Here is an 8,210-nt window from a genome sequence, read left to right as displayed (position 1 = left end):
ACTCCGTATCAAAATGTTCCAGTAACTGCATTAATTATTTCAATTTGTAAGAAACTTCCCTCATCGAAGAAAACAAAATTTCGGAAAAATCTGATACATTTCTATCCTTTCTTATGGGAAGCGCTCATTATAAATGAATCGTCGCACACCTGGCAGAAAGGGGTGCACTGCCATCAGCTACAATTTTATCTCCTAAACAAGTCTTGTAGCAAATGTTTGTACAAACATGCTCAGATAGTGTTTATACAAAGTCACAGAGCTAGGAAGTCACAGACCGCGCCACTCCGCTAGAGACATCGCAAGCCATACCCGTTCCGCGACGAACTGTTGTGCACCTCGCGGTCCTAAAATTACCCGGTAGGAGGTTTTGCATCTCGGGGGTGTAAAATTCCCTTCTGGGGCTTTATAAATGAATCTTTTTTTACATCTTTTTTACAATCATCATTTTTGGCGATTGTAAAAAAGATTTTTTAAATTGAGAACCTCGCAGGTTAGGTAAAGTTAGGAAAAGTTTTTTTTTACATTTTTTTTGTAAAGTAACTTTACCGAACTGGACCTAACCTATTTTTGACGTTAGCATCGGATGAGGTAGGTAAAATTAACATATGTTTTTTTTTACAAAAAAACTAATTTTTTACATGTAAAATCGACCTACCTGTGAATCCTACCGTCCCGGTAGGTTATACCAGATCTGGTATATTATACCAGATTTCCCCTTAATAAAATACCAGAAAATACCAGATCTGAAACACTTCGGTTCCTAGACGGCTTGAAGCCAATGGCATAGTGAGCCTGCAGCCACTGCGTCAGCAAAAACAGAATAATTAGCTTGCATTTTAAAATTGAAAATAATGCAAGTACTGAGTGAGGCTAGATGTATGAGAATTTATTTGTATTTTCCACTATTTAGTCTGAAATAGACAAGGATAGCGCTTATGTGTTTCGGCTCTCCTGCAACAGCAATCATTGCATTAGAGAATACTTAAGTTACAGATAAAATTTGCATATGTGATGAACATTTTTGTTGAAATTTTCAGTAGTTATCTATATCAAAATGTTATGATATGAGGTCGATGTGGAATCGGATGAAAAAATTAATTTAAATCTTCCATGTAGTTTCAGTTCAGTTGCCTGTAGCAACCGAGGGACGTAAAAGCACGATAGGATGGCATGGCTATGACTGGAGCCGCCCTAAGTCATGTTTTAAGTCCATCCAACAATACTATGCGGTTCTGATCATACAACTACATCATGACGCCTTCCTGGCTCAACTATAGCAATTGCGGTCACCGGACTGCCCGAACGTCATTCAACCTTTTTTCCCATTCATAATAGATTTTATCAACTACTGCTTCATTCTTTGCAATGGAGATGTTCGCCTGAAAGTCTACATAAAAAACGATAGATATGTAAAAAATAGGCCAAACTGAAATTTTTAAAACCTAATATCGAACTAAGTCTTTTTTAAATACCAAAACAGAATTTATGACTAACGATCAACAGTATTTATATGACATTTTGTTACCGGTAATGAGGTTTATTGGATAAGCATGGACAAAAATGGAATAGTAAAGTTCATGGGTGACTAAACTAAAATTTTACGGATAGTAATTTCTTAACATTCAGGGGTAACAAATAAAATATGTTTACATGGTCGGTATACGATAAATTGTTCCCTCGTTAAGGAATAATGAAACGATGTTGCTTCATTTCTGACATCGGGTTCTGACTACAACTCTGACTACAACAACTACAACTCGGGGCTGCGGTAAGAATTATCGTACGACGTCCACGACGTGCACCTGTGACGTCTCACGTGGCACCTGTGACGTCACAAGTGGCATCTTATTCACCAATCAAGGGCGAGACTGACGACGCCACGTGGGAAGTGAAACAATTTACAAAACTTTTTTTGTTAAATTGAGACAAATCAAGAATGGGCTACATCCTACATTCAAATCAATAAGTTCATTGCATGTAACAGATTAAATGGTGTCTCATTAGACAATATATCATAACATAACATATAATCGGCGAGGAGGCCGGGCGGTTAAGCACAGCAGAGTTGAAGCAGCGAGTTGCGCGTTCGAGACCGCTACAAGCTGTGAATGTTCTGCTAAGTTAAGAATCGGCGACTGGCTTACGGCCTAATAAACGCTGAAACCGCTATTATTATTATATTATTATTATTTAATCAGTAAGTTCATTGAATGTAACAGATTAAATGGTGAGTCATTAGACAATATATCATAACATAACATAACATAACAGGGCAGGGTGGCCCAGTGGTTAAAGTTCAGAGTACCAGGATTGGCGCAGAGAGGCGCGGGTTCGATCCCAACTCTGTGCGCCAGTTTCTGGTCAGAATCGGCAAGGAGGCCGGGCGGTTAAGCACAGCAGAATTGTAGCAGTGAGTTGCGAGTTCGAGACCGCAAAGTGCTATGAATGTTCTGCGATGGAATCGGCCACAGACCTACGGCCTACTAAACGCTGAAACCGCTATTATTATTATAACATAACAAAACATAGCGATGTCGGCGCTGAAGAGTAGGCCTGATGTGGCCTGTAGCCGATTCTTGTCCTTTTCATGACTTGTCCACAGGAAATCTAAAAATAGGTCATTCGACCGGATCTTTTGTTAGTTAGTTTGGAATTTGAAATAGCTACTTGACTTCCGCCGGGTTCGATATGTTGCTAGGCATTTTAAGTTTGTACATATATTTTTCCATAGCTTCATCTAGTCTGTTCTTGTTCTTGTAACGCAGTTTTTTTTAGTTTATAGCCGTGGCCCCTGGTGTTGGTTCTTCTTTCAAATGCTAGTAATCCTTCTGGGACCTTGTGCAAACCATGAGTATACTTGTATACTTCAATGAGGTACCCACAATCCTTCTGGGACCTTGTATAAACCATGACGTATACTTGTATACTTCAATGAGGTCCCCACGCAGACGTGGGGACCTCATACTTGTACATCTAAAAATATTTACATACTTGTACATCTTATGAAAAACATTTTTTCTTCCTTGAAGTGTAGTGACGAAGACGATATTCATATAATCACATGATTTAACTTCAGAAAAAAAATTCGAGCAAGATCTCTCGTGGAAAGTCTGAAGATCTGCGTGGCACTGGAAAGCTTAATTAAACTACGTGCGTGTCTATACGGCATTATATATACTGTGACGCCCGGATGACTGATGACACAAATTGAATCTAATGGAATGTTAATGAAGAATTGACCGTTCTGCTGACAGCTCACCATCGTTCAGTAAATTAATCAAACAAATGTGAAGATCGCTTTATTACATCGAGGTACTCGTAATTGCTCTGGATTTAAAAAGGTATCCTGAACTGTAATCAGCGTTAGCATTTGACTGCTTTGCATAGCAACGACCTACAGCAATTACGTTCACTTCTGGAAGAGCTTCAGTACCAACGATTTGACAATTTATCTGATCTAATTGAATGTTAGTGATTCATTCGTTTCAATATTCATTAAATAAATTCACACGATTTTTTCGCTTAATTTGTGATCCAATTATATCCAGGATGCTCATCATTCCGACTGATATATTTTTTCGGTACAAAGCGTCGAATTTCTTGTCTCTCACGATTAAATAGAGCAGAATGCAAGCAAAAAATGCGTGTTCCATTGGCTAATAAATGTTACATGTTAATGACATCTTTACATCTATTATGTGTGATACGCTTCTAGAGTCAGGCGTAGGCCGAACAGCTCTTAAGCTCTTTGTTGGTGGCGAAATAATCGGTGCCAACGGCCCATGCTGTCAGTGAACATACGGTTGCTCTATAAAAAAGGATGAAACAGAAATTATGATGTTCGTAATTCACTTATTTGAAACGTTTTGAATACTTGTTTGACCTGCTTTTATCTGTTGACATGAATATTGGTCAACACGAGACTCGTTTATTTGTCTCTCCTGCCGCCGTCATTCTGTTGATGCCTTCCATTGTTTGTCGAGGCTCAAATGTTGGCTGGTGTGCCCGCACTTCTTTGATCTCATCAGCTGCAAGTGTACAGTGTGCCGCTGCCTTGATGCCTAGTAACTTTTAGAGGAATTAAGTCGGGACGAAAATAGCCACTGCTGGGACGCGTTGCCATGGCAGCGCCGTGTTCGGGATGCGGTATGTTTGCGTCCTCAGTTACGGCAAGGAAGTCGCTCTTGCCTTGCCTCCTAATATTGGCCGCATTTCGCGCTCAATTCAGGAGCTAAACGGCTACTTTTAACTTGCCCTTGCTTTATATTGAGGCTTTCAGATTTCGAATTAATGGAATTGTGAACCATGAGCTAGAGACGTCATAAACATGACAAAGTGAACTAAAGAACGAAGAATCGTGTTCGAACATCTCTATTCATCTTTCATAGCATTCTCATAGCATTCGTGACATAGAGTTAACTCTTGCAGTTAAGTTTGACTGATTTTAGAGCTTCGAATACAGTGAACCAAGATTTTATACAATGCCAAGTCTTCGCCCAGTCCAAACTTTACACTCACAGGCGATGCGTCAGTTGGCGCGAGCTGTGGCTTCGGCGGTCCTATCTCTTGTAGACAATCCAGAACCACAGATCGAAAGTTCGAAGCAACGTAAACATAAGAAAACTCGTCCTCAGCTATGCCGCCCAACCCTTGTTCTTCCAGAAAAAGAGCTAGAACGAGTTAAAAGATACATTGAGAATGCTCGACCAAAGCAGTCTAAGGAAAATCTCTTCCATGAAGTCTTGACGAGTTTAGGAATAATGAAACGATGTTGCTTCATTTCTGACATCGGGTTCTGACATCGCTTTATTTAATCGAGTTGAGTGAACAGTGGTGTACCGACAAACGGTTTACAAGCAATCATGACCAGATGATCATAGAAATGTCTTTTTGGATTGTTAAGCGCGCCCCAACAATGGCTTAGGAATTGATTTTGTCATGGTAATCATCAAAATTAATCATGTCATGCGGGCGCCTCTCCCAGGTGCTGCAAATTTTACCATCATTTGGTCCTCAAATTGAACAGAATCATTGGGAATTTCCTTTGCACACAGCAAATTTTAATCCACTACTAATATTCTGCGCCAGAACAGGTTTTGAAATCATGTCATCATTGTTCAAGCCTATTTTACGTCCATTGTAGTTAGTACAATGAAGCAATAATTACATTATACAGTCCGTTTTGGATAGGTCTTCTCTAAAGACCAGTTTTCAGGTCTTCAAGAAATACGTCACGAACATCATCCGAAGCTACACGTTCGATCGTAGCTTTGGTCGTAGCTTCAAATCTAACTGAAATTTTCAGTAACAATGTTTATGTAAACACAATTTCATAGAGAAGCATTCCGTTCCTTAATTGTAGTTGCGACCTTTAGTTACATTTTTAGTACCGATGTTGACTTGATAGTTCACACCCTGCATTCTGTTCATATCAGCCTTAGGAGCGAATTATTTCTGTGTTAGTTTTAAGCTCCTACGCATTTGTTCATAAATAATAGTCTAAATTAATCAGTAACATTTAGTCCAAAATGTTTAGATTGTGACATTTTTTGCCAATATGTTGCTTTGGATTGTTCAAATTATTAGATTCTAAGCTAATATTGTGTATTGAACTTGCAGAAACTATACGTGTTGTCCGAAGACTCTGAATAAAACCCTGTGGAAGCACATGTGTCGATATTTCGCCTGAGCCTATGGCTTACAGTATGTAGTGCAGTTTCTTCTATCCTACGATACGTATCATGTCGTACGTAAGTCCAATTGTCTTACATTTATTTGGGCACTATATACGCACCCACGGAGCGTATGGTCTACACGTGTTGGCAGTTCACGGCAGCGGTGAATGTTATCTTTTATTCATTCATACTTCTTACTTTCATTTCCGTAATCTCTAATCCTAATTCTGAAGTTCTCTAAAACATCCCTACACTTCAAACTCTCGTAAATTATGAATTGAAAACAAATGTATTTGGTTAAAGCTTAACATTTAAACAATAAATTAACATTTACACCAAGACTTCTACAGTGACAAGGATCTTGGGCAGGCATCATCAGCAGCATACACATAAAGGCCGAGAGGCGCTTGCCCAAGAGCTTGAGTTGGAGAGTAATCGTAAGCAGGAATGCTTGCGATTTGAGAGCATTAATGCTTGCAAATCGCACAGAACAATTAAGGATAGGAAATGAGATCCGTGCGGAAAAAATTTCTTTGATACTAATATTATTATAGTACAGATATTCAAATGATTACATCACTGGTTTCGATGTTCAGCAATAGTACATTAAGTATCTAGTACGCAATACATATCAAAAGGATGTAGAAAATGAGGGACAACTCCTCTATTCCTGTATGCGAACGTTTACCGAATCTGCTACAGACAGAGCGCGACTGCATCTTTAGAGCCGACCCCACCATACATCTCATATGATGATGGCGCGCATTACAGCTATAGTGGCGGAAATGGCCAAACGACCACCCAGTTTTTTCGGAATATTTTTTTTTTTCATAAAAAATACGGGATTCTAACTATACGAGGTTAAACTGCGTTTATAAACGGTTTAAACGCTATACGAAAATAAATAACTTTTTTGTAAATATATGAGAAGAAATCATGAAACTTAGAAAAACCTATGGTGGAAATGATTATAAGACCATGATAGGTTTGTCTTCATTTTACAATCTTCCTGTAATATTTTCACGTTAAAAAGTTCAGTAACATAAAGAATATCCTGATTTCCGCCATATAGGGTACTTCTGGTGTAGTTCAGTGCCCTCATTTATATTTTTTTTTAAGCAAAAAAGATGCCAAAAGAGACAGGACTCACAAAAGCCGAGAAGGCGCAGATTTTGGCCTTTGCGCAATGCGGTAGAAGCCAACGGGACATCGCAAAGGAAATAAAACGCTCAAAAACCGTCGTGCAATAATTTTTTTGCTAATCCGGACGGCTACGGATCACAAATGAACGGACCAACCTCAAAATTAACCGGCATGTATCTTAGGCGACTGTTTTTAGAGGCTTCTAAAGCTGGCGCTACATCAGGCTAATTCTATAAAATTGGCCACTGAAGTTGATGTGATATCACGACTTATCCGCCAGATATTGCATTACTTGAAGAAATTCATGTACATGAAGCGGAAAAATGCCATTTTGCTCAAATAAAAGCATATTATCAACCTACTAAAACTAGATGAAAAAATATGCGTATCGGTGAGGGATTATCATCAGTGATTAAAAAAGTTCAATCGCCTTATCTATCGTCAGCGAAACCTCAAAGAGACAAGAAAGATAACATTCCCATAACACAACAGTATTTAGTTTGGTATCCTTAGTGGGAATTTTTATCTTCTAGTTACTTCAACGACACCAATTTTTCATTAAAACTTGGGAAGATGTTTTGTAGGGCTACATCGACGGCTACGCTGATGCGACTACGTCGTCAACTGCCTGAGGCACGTCTTTGCTACTGAGGCCCAGGAGCAATAGAACTAACGCTCATCTATTCTCAGTTGGAGGAGCTGATGCGAGATTATTTTGGTGACAATATAGTGGGACAGAGGCGGACGTCCAGGGATTGTGCTCAAACACATGCTAAGCATTCCTTGTCAGACGGATGTGTGATTTAGACTTGTTCTTGTAGTGGTATGGACGCCAAGGAATTTCTTTTTCTGGATTGTATTAAGGCTTCCATTTCAAATATTTTTTTCGCGTTCTTTTTCTTGTAATTTGACCGAAACAACGCGACAAATTTATTTTCTGTATATGCCGCCGCATATTTTTCTTGTCCAAGTTTAAAGTTTTTTTTTATCTCGGCAAATCGCGCTGCTGTCGTTCAGTAATGTCACTCTTATGAGGCGCTGCTTCTCATATGCACATCACTCTTATGAGGCGCTGCTGCTCATATGCACATCACTCTTATGAGGCGCTGCTGCTCATATGCACATCACTCTTATGAGGCGCTGCTGCTCATATGCACATCACTCTTATGAGGCGCTGCTGCTCATATGCACATCACTCTTATGAGGCGCTGCTGCTCATATGCACATCACTCTTATGAGGCGCTGCTGCTCATATGCACATCACTCTTATGAGGCGCTGCTGCTCATATGCACATCACTCTTATGAGGCGCTGCTGCTCATATGCACATCACTCTTATGAGGCGCTGCTGCTCATATGCACATCACTCTTATGAGGCGCTGCTGCTCATATG

Source organism: Hyalella azteca, unplaced genomic scaffold (assembly GCF_000764305.2).
Source record: "Hyalella azteca isolate HAZT.00-mixed unplaced genomic scaffold, Hazt_2.0.2 contig4492, whole genome shotgun sequence".
NCBI classification, from domain to species: domain Eukaryota; kingdom Metazoa; phylum Arthropoda; class Malacostraca; order Amphipoda; family Hyalellidae; genus Hyalella; species Hyalella azteca.
This window is presented reverse-complemented; position numbering follows the sequence as displayed.